Source organism: Triturus cristatus, chromosome 3_2, assembly GCF_964204655.1.
Source record: "Triturus cristatus chromosome 3_2, aTriCri1.1, whole genome shotgun sequence".
In the NCBI taxonomy this organism is placed as follows: domain Eukaryota; kingdom Metazoa; phylum Chordata; class Amphibia; order Caudata; family Salamandridae; genus Triturus; species Triturus cristatus.
Window position 1 is genome coordinate 51,120,575 of NC_140584.1, and position 15,053 is coordinate 51,135,627.

The following is a 15,053-nucleotide window of genomic DNA, read 5'->3' on the forward strand; positions in this document are numbered from 1 at the left end:
CAAGTCGAACACTTTCCCTAAAGTGGTTCAATCATGAGTGGGAATAGTACATTGAATCTCCTGAATCCCAACACTTTCCCCAATGTGTTTAAATTAGGAGTTGGAATACTAAATAGAACCACTCTAAATTCAACAATTTCCCCCAAAGTGGTACGATTGGATTGGAAATAGTAAATCTGAAATCCCTGAAGTCCAACACTTTCCCTAATGTTGTCAAGTTTGGAGTGGAAATAGTAAATTGAAATCCTCTAAAGTAGAGCACTTCCCCAATGTGGATAGGTTTGGAATGGGAGTAATACAATAGATTTTTCCCTAAATTATAACACTTTCTCAAATATGGCTATGTTCATACTGGGAATAGTAAATTTATATCAATAAGTTGTTAGCACTTGTATTTTTTAATTTTTTTTTTTTTTTTTTTTGAAATTTTATTTTGACCTTTTAAAACAAAGTAAACATACAGCTGTGTTACAAGGAGCGCCATTGCGCACACAGATCAACATGGGCGATACATAGAAGGCCGGAAGGATGTAACGATAACACATTCCATGCAGGGGTGGCGTGGACAGCAATACAAACCCAGCGTAAAACATTATCTATAATACGGAATCCAAGAGGCCACTGCAAGGGGTATCGACCCTTTGGGGGAGGGGGGAGCTACCACACCACACCTCTCACATCAACACACCCTCCCGCCAGCCAGAAAGGAGACCCACACCTTAAGCGCAAACAGTACCAGCACACCCCAGAAGCATCCTCGGGCAGCTACCCTCAGGTGTCGCAATTCCCAGTACGAGCTCACTCAGCATCCTGACTGCCATCCGGGGCCGTCGTCCCAGCAAGGAGATAACACTGTAGTGGGGCCCATATATCAGCGGGCCGCGACGTGGGCGGCATGAGCTCAGAGTACGTTCGGATCTGATCTTGACAGTAAACAAGATCTCGCAACCAGTCCTTGAATTTTGGGGCCCTGCCCCTGCCCCAGCGACACGCCACTCTCCTTTTCGCAAGCAGAAAGGCAAGCGCGATGAATTTGCGGTGCGCCGCCTGTATAGGCTCTACATAACCCAACAGGGCCAGGAGATGGGAGGGCAACAATACTGTATTGATCATCTTCGAGAGCGCCTCAAACACCTGGCACCAATAGCGGTGAACTGCATCACACGTCCACACCAGGTGAAGGAAGTCCGCACCTGGAGCCCGGCATCTGTCGCAACTATCATCGTCACGAAGCCAATATCTGTGAAGTCTGGCGGGCGTGTAGTAGAGCCTATGAAGGTATTTGTAATGGATAATCCTGAGGCGGCTACTGGAGGAGACGCGGTCCGTCTGCATCAGGCAGAATTGCCACTGTTTATCTGTCAACGGGACATGTAACTCTCGGTCCCACCTCTCCCTGGCTGCCAACTGTGGCGCCTGTGTGGAGGAGTGGACCGATCGGTATATTTTGGAGACAAGCTTAGCTGGAGTGTCATCGCTCAGTATACGATGCAGCGGAGCCAAATGCGGGGGCTCCTGGGGGAAGCAGGGCATAAGGGCTCTCAGCCCCTGCCGGAGGCGGAGGTATAGGAAAACATCGAGGGGAGTAGGCTGGATGGTGGCAAACATGTGCTCCATGGACCGGAACGTGCCGTTGTGGTACAGGTCGCCCCATATCTTCACGTGAATAGCATGAAGCAATTTTCGGAAACCCGCCTCCTGCAGCAGGGGCATGCTTGGGTGGTAAACAAGAAGCAGGAGTGGAGCGTACACCATATCCAGCTCTAGAGTGGCAGCCAACCTAGTCCACGCAGTAACCGTACTGATCAGTGTCGTGGGCGTCTTATCTCTGCCTGTCACCGGTATGTACAGCGCGCCTTCTATGGGAATGGGGTGTGCCAACCAATGTTCAGCCGCTAGTTGGGGCATATATCGAGGCTGCCGTATCCAATAGTGAGCATAGTGCGCCTGGGCTGCCTGATAGTAGAGCTCAAAGTTGGGAATGCCAAAACCACCCTGCTCAAAGGGCCTGATCAGGATTTCCCACTGGAGCTGGGGTGACTTACCGCCCCAGACTAATCTAATAAGTTCCGAGCGGAGTTGTCGAAAAAAAAAAGCACCAGGATAAAAGGGAATATTCAAAAAGAGGTACAGCAGCTGCGGCAAGATCACCATCTAAATCAGTGAGGACCTGCCAGCCATTGAAAGGGGTAAGGTGATCCATCGAGTGATGGAATCCGTAATGCGGGACAGTGCCGTCCCATAGTTAGCCCTCATGAGTTCATCTCTGTTTTTTTCAATGCGGATGCCCAGGTATTTAAAGTCCCCTTCACACCAGGCAAGGGGGAAGTCAGGCACAAATCTTCCAGTGGAGGCCGTCAGGGGAAACAGACAAGACTTGCTCCAGTTGATCTGGATACCGGAAATCATGCCAAAGCAAATGAATTCACGGAGGATCGGGTTAAGATTTTCCCTCGGCTCCCGCACATAGAGGGTGATATCGTTGGCATACATGGATATGAGTATCTGCCTCTGGAAGCACCGCAATGCTTTGTCACGATGGTGTTGCCGCAGTTTGGCCGCCAGAGGCTCCATGGCCAGAGCAAATAATAGGGGCGAAAGGGGGCAGCCCTGCCTGGTGCCCCTGGTAATAGGGAAGGCAGAGGACAGCCTTCCATTCACTAATACTTTGGCCATAGGGGCAGTATATAATAACTTAATCCACGAGATGAATACAGCCGGGAATCCCATGCGCCCCAAAACTTGGAACAGATAGTCCCATTCAAGGGAGTCGAAGGCTTTCGTGGCATCCAGGAACACGGCGGCCATGGGTAGATCTTCGTGCACAGAATTAAGGATCGAGAAGAAAGTGCGCAGGTTATGAGTCGTGGCCCTACCTGGCACAAAACCGGCCTGGTCGGGCAGTATCAGGTTGGGGAGTAACAGATTGATGCGATTGGCGATGAGCTTGGCTAAAATTTTCACATCACAATTGAGGAGGGAGAGAGGTCTGTAGGAGTCGCAGTCACTGGCCTCCTTCCCCGGTTTAAGGAGCGACGTGATGAGGGCCATGCGCATCGATGGGGGGAGATGACCCACCTCCAATGCATCCTCGTAGACTTCTCTCAACACTGGGGCCATAAAGTCAATATAAGTTTTGTAAAATTCAATGGGTATCCCGTCGAGTCCGGCTGTTTTGCCCGACCTCATCTGCATAATGGCCTCCCTCACCTCGTCTAGCTCAAAAGGGGAGCTCAGAAACTCCCGTTGCGCATCACTAAGCCACCCCAGGGACACATCGTCAAGGTAATCATGTAGTTGGAGCTCCCCAACCCTAGTGGACGCATACAGCACACTATAGTGGGCTACAAATGCGTTGAGGATATGTGCGGTCTCACTGTACCGTGTGCCATCCACCCCGACAATCTCCATGATCGTATTAGGCGGTCGTGCTAGCCTCATCGTTGCAGCCAGGGCTTTCCCCGGCCTCTCACCCTCACCGTAACTCCGGGCAACCCAGTACTTGCCTCTAAAGTTTGCCTCCCGGGCGGCCTCCGCAGTATACTCAGAAATTTTGTCCCGAATACACGCCAGCTTGGCATCATCAGGGCTGGCCGCCAGCGACGTCTCCAGCGTCCGAAGGTCAGCCTCCAAGATGCGCAGGCGCGCTATAATGCTCTTCAGGACACCGGACCCCTTGGCAATGCACATACCCCGCAGGGTCACTTTGAAAGCATCCCAGATAGTCTCAACGTCCTGCACGGAGTCTTTGTTGCGCTCAAAGAAAGCCAAGCATTCCTCCCGCAGCTCCTCTTGAAAAAGGGTATCGAGAAGCATCATGGGCTGCAGACGCCAGGCCGCCAGAGGGGGGCCTAGTTCCGCCGCCCTCAGTGTGACTCGCACCGGCGCGTGGTCCGAGAATGTACGCGGAAGGTGTCGCGCTCCAACCAGCGCCACATGAAATTGTGGGGTCAGGAGGACGTAATCGAGCCGGGCCCAGGAGCGCTCCTGCGCCGTGAAGTGAGTACCCTCGTGGCCCTCCGCATGGAGGTGCCTCCATGCGTCAATCAGCCTATGCTCCGCAATGATGTCCAGAAGCACCTCCCGGGATCGCGTATAATGATGCGAGGCCGGGTGGGACCTGTCAAGCGCCGGGGCAAGTGTGACGTTGAAATCTCCCCCCCATATGAGGTGCTGCGTACCCACACCTATTATATCCGCACCGAGGTCAACGAAGGAGGCAGGGTCGTCCACCTTGGGACCATAGCAGCAGGCCAGAGTAACCATTCTATGTCCCAGTCTCCCCCACATCAGGCAGTATCGGCCCTGGGCATCGCTTTTCGTACCCGCCAGCACGAAGGGGGTGTTCCGTTTAACTAATATAGCAACACCTCGAGAGAATGAGGAGTAAGAAGAAAAGGTAGAGTACTTCGCCCATCTATTAGCAAAGGTAGGGGCAGCCTGCGCCCGGAAGTGGGTCTCCTGCAGAAACGCAATGTGTATGGCGTGACGATCTAAGTAGGAGAGGATGTGTCTCCGCTTTCTAGGGTCCCCCAGGCCTCTGACATTCCACGTGAGTATGTTCAAATCAGTGTCCCCCATAGCCAGGCCGACCCAAAACAGGCAGGAAGTGCAGCGGCAAAGGGGCCTCTCTCAGTCATCCCCCATCTGTCGCGCGCGCAATTTGCTCTACACACCCTGCTCCAAACCACCAGCGCTCCACAGTCTACAACACCGGCCAAGCCAAGGCAGAATCCACCTTCACCAAATGTGTACCCTCCACGTCCCCTCAGGGGACCATGCCGCAGACAAACATCAAAAGCGTGAGATAATTCCATGGACGGCAGCGTCCTGAACACAGCTGTATCAAACATAGCAACAACATTAAGAAACATCCCCGGTCTCCCAACCAACCCGGCCGCCTGCCCCAGCAGATACCCAGCACCAGGCTCAAATGCCGAGCAACGGGGAGAAGCGAGACACTCAGTCCCCCAGAACCTTGACCTCGGATCCCACCCTACTGCCCTGAAAGCAGACCCACAACGCCACAGAGCTAAGGAGTTCCACAAAGCCCCGAGTCCCACCACCCCACCCCACACCCACTGAAGCAACCCCAACTCGCCAGAAATGTCTACCCACCCGTCAGAACCATCAGAAAGCTCAACAGGAGCAACTCAGTCAATAGAGTCAATGGGGTACACCCTACGGGGGTCATCCAGAGGGCACACAGATCCACCCATGCCTGCCCGTAGCCCACCATAGTCATAGAGGGAGGGAGAAGGGTGGTGCCTGGCATACATTACCGATCTCTGTCCAGCACGCGACCAGGCCAGGCTCGCTCAGTCAGTACGCAGCCCATCAAGAGGCCCGCAGGGGCGGGCAATCAGGAGAAGCACAGAGAAGCCGCACAGTAATGTGGGGGAGTGATCCCGGTAACCCACAGGCTAGCAGTCAATGTTCGTTCTCTGGGGCCGCATCCTCCTCATCAGGCCGGTCACGACGCGTTTTCCGCAGGGATTTCAAAAAGTCCTCCACCTGCTGCGGGTTCGTGAAGAAATGTTGCTTCGCTTGATGGGTGACACGCAGCTTCGCCGGATAAAGCAACGCATAGTCGATTTGGAGAGCTCGCAGCTTTTTCTTAACATCAACGAATTTACAACGCTGTTCCTGCACAACAGGCGTGAAGTCTGGGAAGACGGTGAAACTGACACCTTCGCGTGACAGATTCTGGTTCATACGCGCAGCCCGCAGCGCGGCATCTCGGTCGCGGTAGTTTAGAAGCCGCCCGATGATGGGCCGGGGTGGGGCGCCGGGACGCGGTCGCGGGCCAAGTGACCGGTGCGCCCTCTCCACGATGAACTGTTTAGAGAAGGCGTCCGCGCCAATAGAGGCAATGAGAATCTTCTCCACATAATCCTCCATGCGCCCTGTATTGGTGGACTCTGGCACACCCACCACGCGAATATTATTACGGCGGCTGCGGGCTTCTAACTCCTCATTCTTAGCTGCTATAATGCGCAGGACATTGTCCATTTTTGTGAGCTGTGTAGAGTGGGAAGCAGTCGTATCTTCGTTCTCCGAAATCCGCCGTTCGGTCTCATTAAGGCGCTCCTCATGGGCATCGATTTTCTGTGCGTACGCATCCATACAGGAAGTAAGACGGTCCACCTTATCCACCACGGTGGTAAAGCCCTGTCGCATCTCCCGCATCATCTGTTGCAGATCCAGTGGCGGCGGGGCCGCGTCCGCCGCGTCCAGCACCGGGGGGCCCGCGCGCCCTCATCATCCGGCGCACTCCGCAGCCCGGTTTTCGCAGCTGGGGCAGCAAACGACAGCTTCGCCTGTTTAGCGTCATGCTTGCCCATCTTGGGCACTTGGTAGGGGGCCGCCACACACCCCAGAGTAGCCAAGGTCGCCCCCGTCGCCGGCAGGTCAGAAACAGGGGCTTGCAAAGGGCAATTCAGCCCCGGTCGGCGCCGGTGCAGACGACGGACCCACCCGGCAACGCAGGAGCAGCCCAGGAACGGAGCCCCACGACAGCCCGCACCGTCCCAAGGGCGGAATCAGTCAGCGCTCCGCTGCGGGCCCCGGCAAACCCACGAAGAGTAACCCCCACGTCAGGGACACCAGCAGAGCACCAGCAGGGGGGCCTCCAGGCCACAGCGAGGGGAGGCGAGGGGAGTTGTTCAGGAGCAAGCCCTAGGGGTCTCCAGCAGCAGTGAAGTCTCGGTCCGTACAGCACTAGGCCAGCGCGGCGTATCACTCTTCCGCCATCAGCCCCGCCGAAGTCACGGTTCAGCGCCACCTCCGTCAGGCCTCAGAGTCCCGTCGCAGCGAGTTCAGCAGGAGGGATGCGGGGAGTCCGGAGCACCCTCGGCGGCGAGTCAACAGGGCCCAGGTAAAGCACGGGGGGGAGGGAGGGGGCATCCATCCGCCACAGCCCCAAACAGCGCAGTCCGTCCAGTCCAGGATGGGGGGGGGGCCGGTTCACCTCTGGCGCCACGCAGAGAGACCCCTCCGGCCACCAGCACCGCTCGTCCCCAAAGCGCAGGATCACTTCACTCCGCCGCCGTGCACATGCCAGTCACACGGCAGCGGGGGGGTGGGGGGGGCCAAGCCAGGTACAAGAAGAGTCCGGAGCCCCTCCGCTCTTCGCCGCCTCTGTCCCCCGTGCAGCCTCCTCGATCCCCCCCGCAATGGTCGCCGCAACAGCCAGGGGCAGGCCGGGGCCTACCTGCCTCGTGGACAGCACCGGGAGCGCGTAGCTCCAGATCCCGGCCGCCGCCACCAACACGCCTCAGCCACTGGTCCGGTGGAACTTGCAGCGCCTCGCACTCAGTCCTCGAGGGTCTCTCGGCTCCCAAACTTCCGTCGGGGCCGCCGGGGACCAGCAGCCACAGGTACACCCGGTCGCGGTCCGGCAGGCGATCAGTTAAGTAGGATAATTGTAGGATAGTGTGTCCAGGCAGCAGGAGCCTCACCGAAGTGCGGCCATACTGCGTGCGCGCCCTCTAGCGCCCCCGTATTTTTTAATTTGTGCATTAAAAGTTATACATTTTTTTAAAAACATGTTGTACATGCATTGGTGTGTTTGTTACATGAGGGTGGATCCTAAGTGCCTACTGAAATGCACAATAATGAGCAAAACAATTCTCATCTCTCTATATTCAGTGCTATGTAGACTTCTTCAAAAAGGAATCTTTGAGCTCAAATTGTTTTACAAAGATGGGAGCGTGAAGAGACGTTGATTTTGCTAGCTGTATTAATTGCAAAAGGCGGTGTCTTCACAGTTTTCTAACAAAATGGTTGTTTTAACCACTGAAGATTTACCAAACAAAGACACCTGGGGGAAAGGTGGCAGAGAGTCAAGCAGGAACATAGGAGCAATAGCTGGATTGAGCTCAGAATGAATCAGATTGTTCAGAAAAGGACACCTTATTCAGTGGGGGGGGGGGGCAAATAAAGAACAGGAAGCCCCTGTGCTAGTTACAACAAAGGTAAACTGACTTTCAATGAGCTTTTAATAGACCATCATTATGTGGACCTGGAGACGAGAAATAAGTAGATTTCCATTACCAGGAAACTGATGTTCCAGAACACCATGTACAAAAGGTACAATAGTTGCTGAGATCCATCCACCATGATTATCTGTGTCCGTGCACATGGGCATTGTTTAAAAAGAGGCCAACACTGCCTAGAAGCCTCCATTTTGTTCTTACATAATGTTGGAGCCTGAGTTGGTGTTGTCAATAGTTGCCACAGGTAAAGGACCAGGAACTGGGTGGGTTTTCTCTACTGCTGCCATTAGCTCAGTACCTGACAAATAGAAGCAGAACATGGTAGTGGGAACACCAGAGATTATTGCCTTTACATTTGAGATACAGCTGTAGTATGAGTTCAATATGGCTAGTAACTAACTGACTGATCTGCATTTGAAAACCTGCCTTTAAGGTGAACCTTTTGACAACAGGAATTATTTTAAAGACCTCATTAAATTGTTTGTAAAGGTTCAGTGTTTATACCTTGAAACATTTTCAAATGTCATGTTTAGTCTTCAGGGTATACGAGCCAATGTGTTTCAGTGTGACCTTCATTACTATAAAATAAACAGCTATTAGGGTTGGGTTGAGCTGCAAGAATAAAATAATGCTGAGGAGTTAGGAAAAAGACAGTCTGGCAAACTCAACACATCTAGCCAAAAAGAGCTACAGAATATATTACATTGTTTGCATGTAATAAGAAGGCAATATTATCCCAAATCTTAAATTTTACATTGTTCCAGGAATTTATAAATGGAAAATAAGAATGGAAATGTAAATCATCCGTAAAATGAAAATATATAACTAAACTCCTCAGGAGGACAATAAGCTAAACTAAGAACTAATTTCAAACAGAATGCATATGCTCAGAATAAAGCCCAATTATAGTTGAATAATTTTTCATTAATTGCACGTAAGACATACATGTTTGATATTGGAGGTAGGTCAAACAGTAGATCACATTTTTCAACATACACATTTTTTAAGTGTGGACAACCCCTGCTCCTTTTCATTGAATGGACCAGGGGCCTGATGACGATGGCAGACGGACTTCTGGCGTTGGCTGCTAGGCACCGCCTTCATGCATTGCGTGCTGAGGGCCTCCACCACCATGGCAGGCTCAAGGAGCCTAATAGATTTGTGGCGGTCGGAGGTCCCGACAGCCCCAAATCCCTTAGAAACCTCAGAATCTTTTTTATTTTTCCTCCTTGTATTAGCATGTAAACTACTTCCTCCTCTCTTAGTAAATCAATTATTGAAACGTCATCTACATACCACCCTTTGTGTGGAACAAATCAATTAACTAAAAGCATGCATAAGTCAGTTTGTCTTTGTAAGCTCTAATTTCAAGCTGCACAAGAAGAGAATGTGTCAATGTCTCAATGCTGATTATTACAAATTGCTAAATGTAACTTGTTCTTATGGTCTTTATGACATAATCCTTACAATTAGGGAAATTCTTTCAGGTATATTTACATGAAAGTTGGCAAATGTATGGAATTTGGCTTTGAATGTTTATTAGCAATGGGGTAATGTCTGCAGTAAGTTGAAATAGCATTCTAATGTAGTTATCAATCCAATATTGTGGAAGCCTGCAAAACAATCTATATAAATGATCACTATAAGATTATTATTAGTTGCTGCACAATGTATTGTGAGTACTCTTTGATAAGTAAGTCCCTACTAACAATTTTAAAATCAGATGTTAGTCAGAGGCTCATATTCTGGTTGAATGTTGAAGTTAAATTAAAAAACTTTTCTTTCTTAGACTCTTATTTACCACATGAGAGAGTTACTACAAAAACACTCTATTATGAGAGGAGTTACAGGAAGAAAGGGATTTGTATTTTTATACATCATTTAAATATTTTAAAGAATAATAAAACCCATTACCTCATCGTATCCTCTCTCGCTTCTCTTTTTTCAAACATTGAGGCATTCCTGACTCACCAGACACCCAGTCACTTATTCCTGTAAGGTGTGCGCACAACTGTCTCACCTAGAACATGCAGTGGGGTGTTCGAAGCAAGCACAGCGGCAGGAAAGTTTAGCAGTAAGTGCCTCCTGCACTTGCTGCATTTCTTTTGTTAAACGGATGCGGCTGCGGGGCAGATTGCATTCCTTTGTGAAATTATTCATGTTGATCGCAATGCCCAACAAGTGGTGCAATTAACATGATTACTTTCACAAAGGCATGCCTGACATGCGCTGTAATTAACATGATTACTTTCACAAAGGCATGCAATCTGCCCCGCAGCTGCACCTTTTTAACAACAGAAATGCAGCAAGTCTACAAGCAAGACGTGCTTTCAGGTGAATCTAAAAGCACACATCGTGCTTGTAGACTTGCTGCATTTCTTTTCTTAATAGAGCGGGGCAGATTGTGGGCTGCTCTCTATTAACAAAAGAAATCCAGCAAAGATTTTAAGCAGGAGCGGAGACGGGTCACTATCGGGCTCTTCATTTTTACCTTCAGGGTGGGGAGGAAAAACAAGCTTAACTCTGCATCCGTCACTGCTTTTGATGTAACTTCAAAGAGACTTACTTTTCAGTTTCATATAGCCCAAACTTAGAGAAAACATGAACACCAGTTACATTTTCATGTTTTGAATTACAGGATGTTGATTGAGCCGATGTGAGGCTCAAACCGGCTTCTCAGCTTGTAAGTCTGTAGCTCTAGCCTCTGCCTCAACCACACCCACAAGAATGGAAGCATTTTCAATATTGTATGCAAGGAAGTAATAGTTGTTGCTTATTTATTGTATGCAATTTACAATCCTTGACAAATCCAATAGTCCTGGTTTGTTGCAGTTGTAATGTTACTAGCTTTGTTATATATCTGGATGAATGGACAGAAGCAGCAAAATACCTGTTGGGGGTCACACTACCCTAAGCACAGACTCTTAGCTTAAATGTTTTAAGCCACACCCTTAATTACATCGGCCACGCCCCTAAGAGAAACTCCCCAGTTTTTTCATCCCACTTATAGCCCAGGCCTCTGCTTCATTGTGTGGTACACAATGAAATGAAGTAGACGGGATCAATAGTTTGGAAGGAGTCTGGTCATTCTTTGAATGAATAAGCCGAGTGACAAATTGATTCTTTTATGAGACTGCAGAGTTTTTTCCCCAAACAGACTTTCTGCAAAACAGGATGGAAATGTGTCATTCCAAAACAGAGTTTGCAGAGGTCATTGGTCAGAGGCTGCAGCAGTGTGACAGCAAAGAATACAGCATTGAAACTGTACATGTTTTACCTGTCTAAAGACAGATTTAGCTTCACTCAAAAGCTTCTGTCATCAATCCTTAAAACATAAAAAAGGCTAGAGAGAAAAGGGACTTTAAGTCAGCCACCTCGCTGCCAGTGACGCCATGATTCAGCCTTTGTCAGCCATTGGTTCATTAGGGCGTCCTTTCTAATTCTGGACCAGCCTTCGCCATTTCTTGGATATTTTACTTTGTACAATTACAGTTTCCACTCGCGATTAGTAACAAGCATTGGCAAAGCCAATTGGTCTAACTTTTGTGAGAGTTGAAGCTACTGGCGCTGTAAATGACAATGTCTTTTACCTATGTGTTAAGGATTGGAGTGGATGTATCTGGTGTGGTGTGGAATTATGTGGGTTGGATTGGAATCGTGAGTTGTGGAATTGTGTGGCATGGAATTTTGTGGTGTGGATTTATGCAGTGGAATAACGTGGCATAGTATGCAGCTGAATTTTGTGGATAGTAAGTATGTGGTATTGAGTGTATGGGAATTATGTGGAGTGGGACTGTGTCATGATGTGTAATTATGTGGAATGGTATTTTGTGGAGTGGTATGTAGCGGAGGTTAATTATGTGGTGAGTGGATGGATATTGTGGCATGATTTTAAATTCTATGGTGTGGATTGGATTAATGTGGTGTGTTGTGTAATTGTGTTGTTGAGCTGAATTGTGTGGTTTGGTATTGAATTATGTGGTGTAGAATGGAAATGTGTGGATTTGAATTGTGTGGCGTGGAACTGTGTGGTGTGGATTTGTATGGTGTTGTGAGTCATACAATTTAAAATATATATTTTATATTTTAGTAGTAATGATCATGGGATGAAAGTTAATTCTACACTTTCGGTATGATAACCGATTGCTACAATTCACCGGGGGTCTGTAAAACCAGACCCCCGATATGAAATGTATCTGTTTGTGAGAAGTTGGCCTGGCATATGCTGTCTCCTAGTTATAGGGGACACCTTGCCCCAGTCCAATTCGACTCTTATTGATCATAGGTTTAAGAAAACCTTTAAAGAAAGCTATCCTAGTGGTAACTGTGGAGAGCAGCCTTCAGGCTAAGGCTTGAAGGAGCGTTAAGCTTATTGTTTTACCATAGATAACCTCCTGAATGACCAAATGAAAGAGCAGCCCACACAGGTGTATATATATAAAATATATGTATTTATTCTAAACAGAATCCCACAAGTCTCTTTATGAGGCTGAGGCAAAGTTGCAATTCAAACAAGCATTGATAGATACAATAAATAGCACTGGAATCATAGGGCCCCTAGGGCGGGATCAAACCATATATTAAAAAAGTGGTATAAGAACCACGACAATTCTACAGACAATGCCTAGGGCATTTAGGATCACTGGCCCCTTAAGAATCCACCCCAGGTTATGAGGAAGGGGACCCACGGGAGGCGCGAGCAGTGGAAATAGCTGCTACCGGGATCTCTATTAAAGCCTATGGAGAATGTTGCAGTTAGATTTAAACAGATTAAAGTCACTTCTAGCAGGAGTGCAAAGTTAAAACTTTAGAGTTAAGCTTTTGAGGAGCCCACTACCACGAGAGTACCGAGGTACCACTGTTACCTGCCCCAGGGAAGCCGGGTGCATAGGTTGTTTTCGATGTCGGGTTGCGGGCTGATTTTCAATGGGAAAGTGTACGAAACTGCTGCTAGACAAAAGCGTCGATGATGCCGTGAAGATTGAAGTTGTAGATCTTGCAGAGAAGAACCTGAAAGCAGAGGGTACAGAGTCTGGGTCACGGCACAGTGACCAGGGAGCTTAAAGGATAGAGCCCTTCAATGTCGGGTGCTTCAAGTGGAAAGAGGTGTAGCTTGGATCTGCAGCCACGGGCTCCGGGAGGCTTCAAGGAAGGCCAGCTTCGGGAAGGCAACTGGGCCATGTTGGAGAAGGGTCGCTGCGGTATTAGTGTCCGGATTGGATCCACTAAGTCTTGGCAACCGCAACCCACGCAAGATGAACAAATCAGCTACTGGTGCAGACCCACAAGGAGTGTGAGAGCTCTCCTTTGGAGAGACTGTAGAGCAGGCCTGGAGCAACCAGGGGAACTCTTAAATGTTGAGATTGTCCTCCGCTCGGGCCCACAAGTTGAGAGACAAGGGACTGCAGAAGGCAGCAAAATGGAGTGTGTAAAAGGGAGCCCACGGGCCACCGGAGGGGGCTAGGGTGCTGATCTTTGGCACAAATGCTGCTTGGTGGTTGGCTCAAAAATGGGCCAAAGCACAACTTCCGCACTGGTCAGGGTCGTGTGCTATGCAAGAGGTGCCTGGTGTCCTGGGGTATTGAGAATCTCGGCACCCACGTGGTCCACGGTGCTCAGACTTGCTGTGCACACTCACTAGCCTCTGGGATGCTTAGGAAACCCACCTCAAGGTTCCTGAAAGTCGACAAAGTTCATAGGAGCAGCAAAGTTCCAACTGGGTCACTTGCAGTGTTTCAGGTGCCTGCCAAGCGGGGGGGTAACTCCTTTACCCCAAGGGAGATTTCTTCAGTCAGCTGGGCAGCAGCTCGTCGAAGGTCAAGTCTGTGAAGTCCAAGATTAATCTGAGGCTCTGGGGCCACGTTATTCACCTTTATCCCCAAGATTAGGGGAGTGTCCAGAGTAGTGTCCACCAATGAGAGGTGAGGCGGGAAAGAGTGGCTACACCCTCTCCCCTTTGTGTGTTTCCCACCTGGGCGATGGGCAGGATGCCCCTGAACTGGTTCCAGGCGGTGTATGCAGAATGTAGGCGATGTAGCTGCCTACATGCAACTCTGAAAGGCAACATATGGTGCACCCACCCTGTTCCAATCCACATATCCTGTCTGGGGAGATGCTAGCACCTCCCTGCCACAGGAGCCCTATTGTCCAGCTGGCGAAGCTGGGATTTTCCCCAGCAACAGCCAGCCAGAGTCGTGTGGGTGGCAGGTAGTAGCCATTTTGTACTACGTGTGCACTTTTAAATTGGTGTCTGAATTCTGCCGCTTTTCCCATATCGACCCTCTAGCAGGGGGGAATCGTGCCCCCATGCCCATGGCTGGACTGGGGGTAGGATTCCTGCATGTTTGACACCAAACACGATATGGTTCTGTGTAGCCATTCTCAAGTCATCACGCTATCGCGATAGACTTATAAGGCGGTTAAGAGTATATGGTATAGCTACACTCCAAACAACCCAGCAATGATTTTACGAGGGTTGCAGAGAGGCCCTACTCAGGTAGGGGTCCCCCCTCACACATACCTCAGCACCCTGCCTTGCAGGATTAGCAAGGCCTGCTATAGGGGTGACCTATGAGAGTATATGTGTTGTAATGGGGTGGGATATAGGGTACCTATATCCCTGTAAAGGGTGCTAGCACCACCTTACCCAGACTACAGTAGTGGTCTGGTGGTGTCAGTTTGGATGGCTGTCCCAGGGTGGCACAATAAGTGCTGCAGCCCTGGTAGGCCTACTGAGGGACCCATGCCCTGGGTACCTAGGGTACCATCTACAATGGACTGTCAGCATATCCTCAGCATCCAATTGGTTTGTACCTAGGGTACTCACAACGTTTAACAGAGGAAGCAGATAGGCTGGGGTCCTGGATAGCAGGGCCACAGCCTGGCTAGAGTCATAAAACAGTCAAAACATCAGCAAAAATGTGGGGGCAACTATGCAGTCGATGCCACTCTCCTACATAACCCCCCCCCCCCCAACGCAGGGACATTAAACTAACCTTGACCAGTTGAGTCTTCATGTTCTAAGTGGAAATATCTGGAGAGGCTATCTGCATTGGC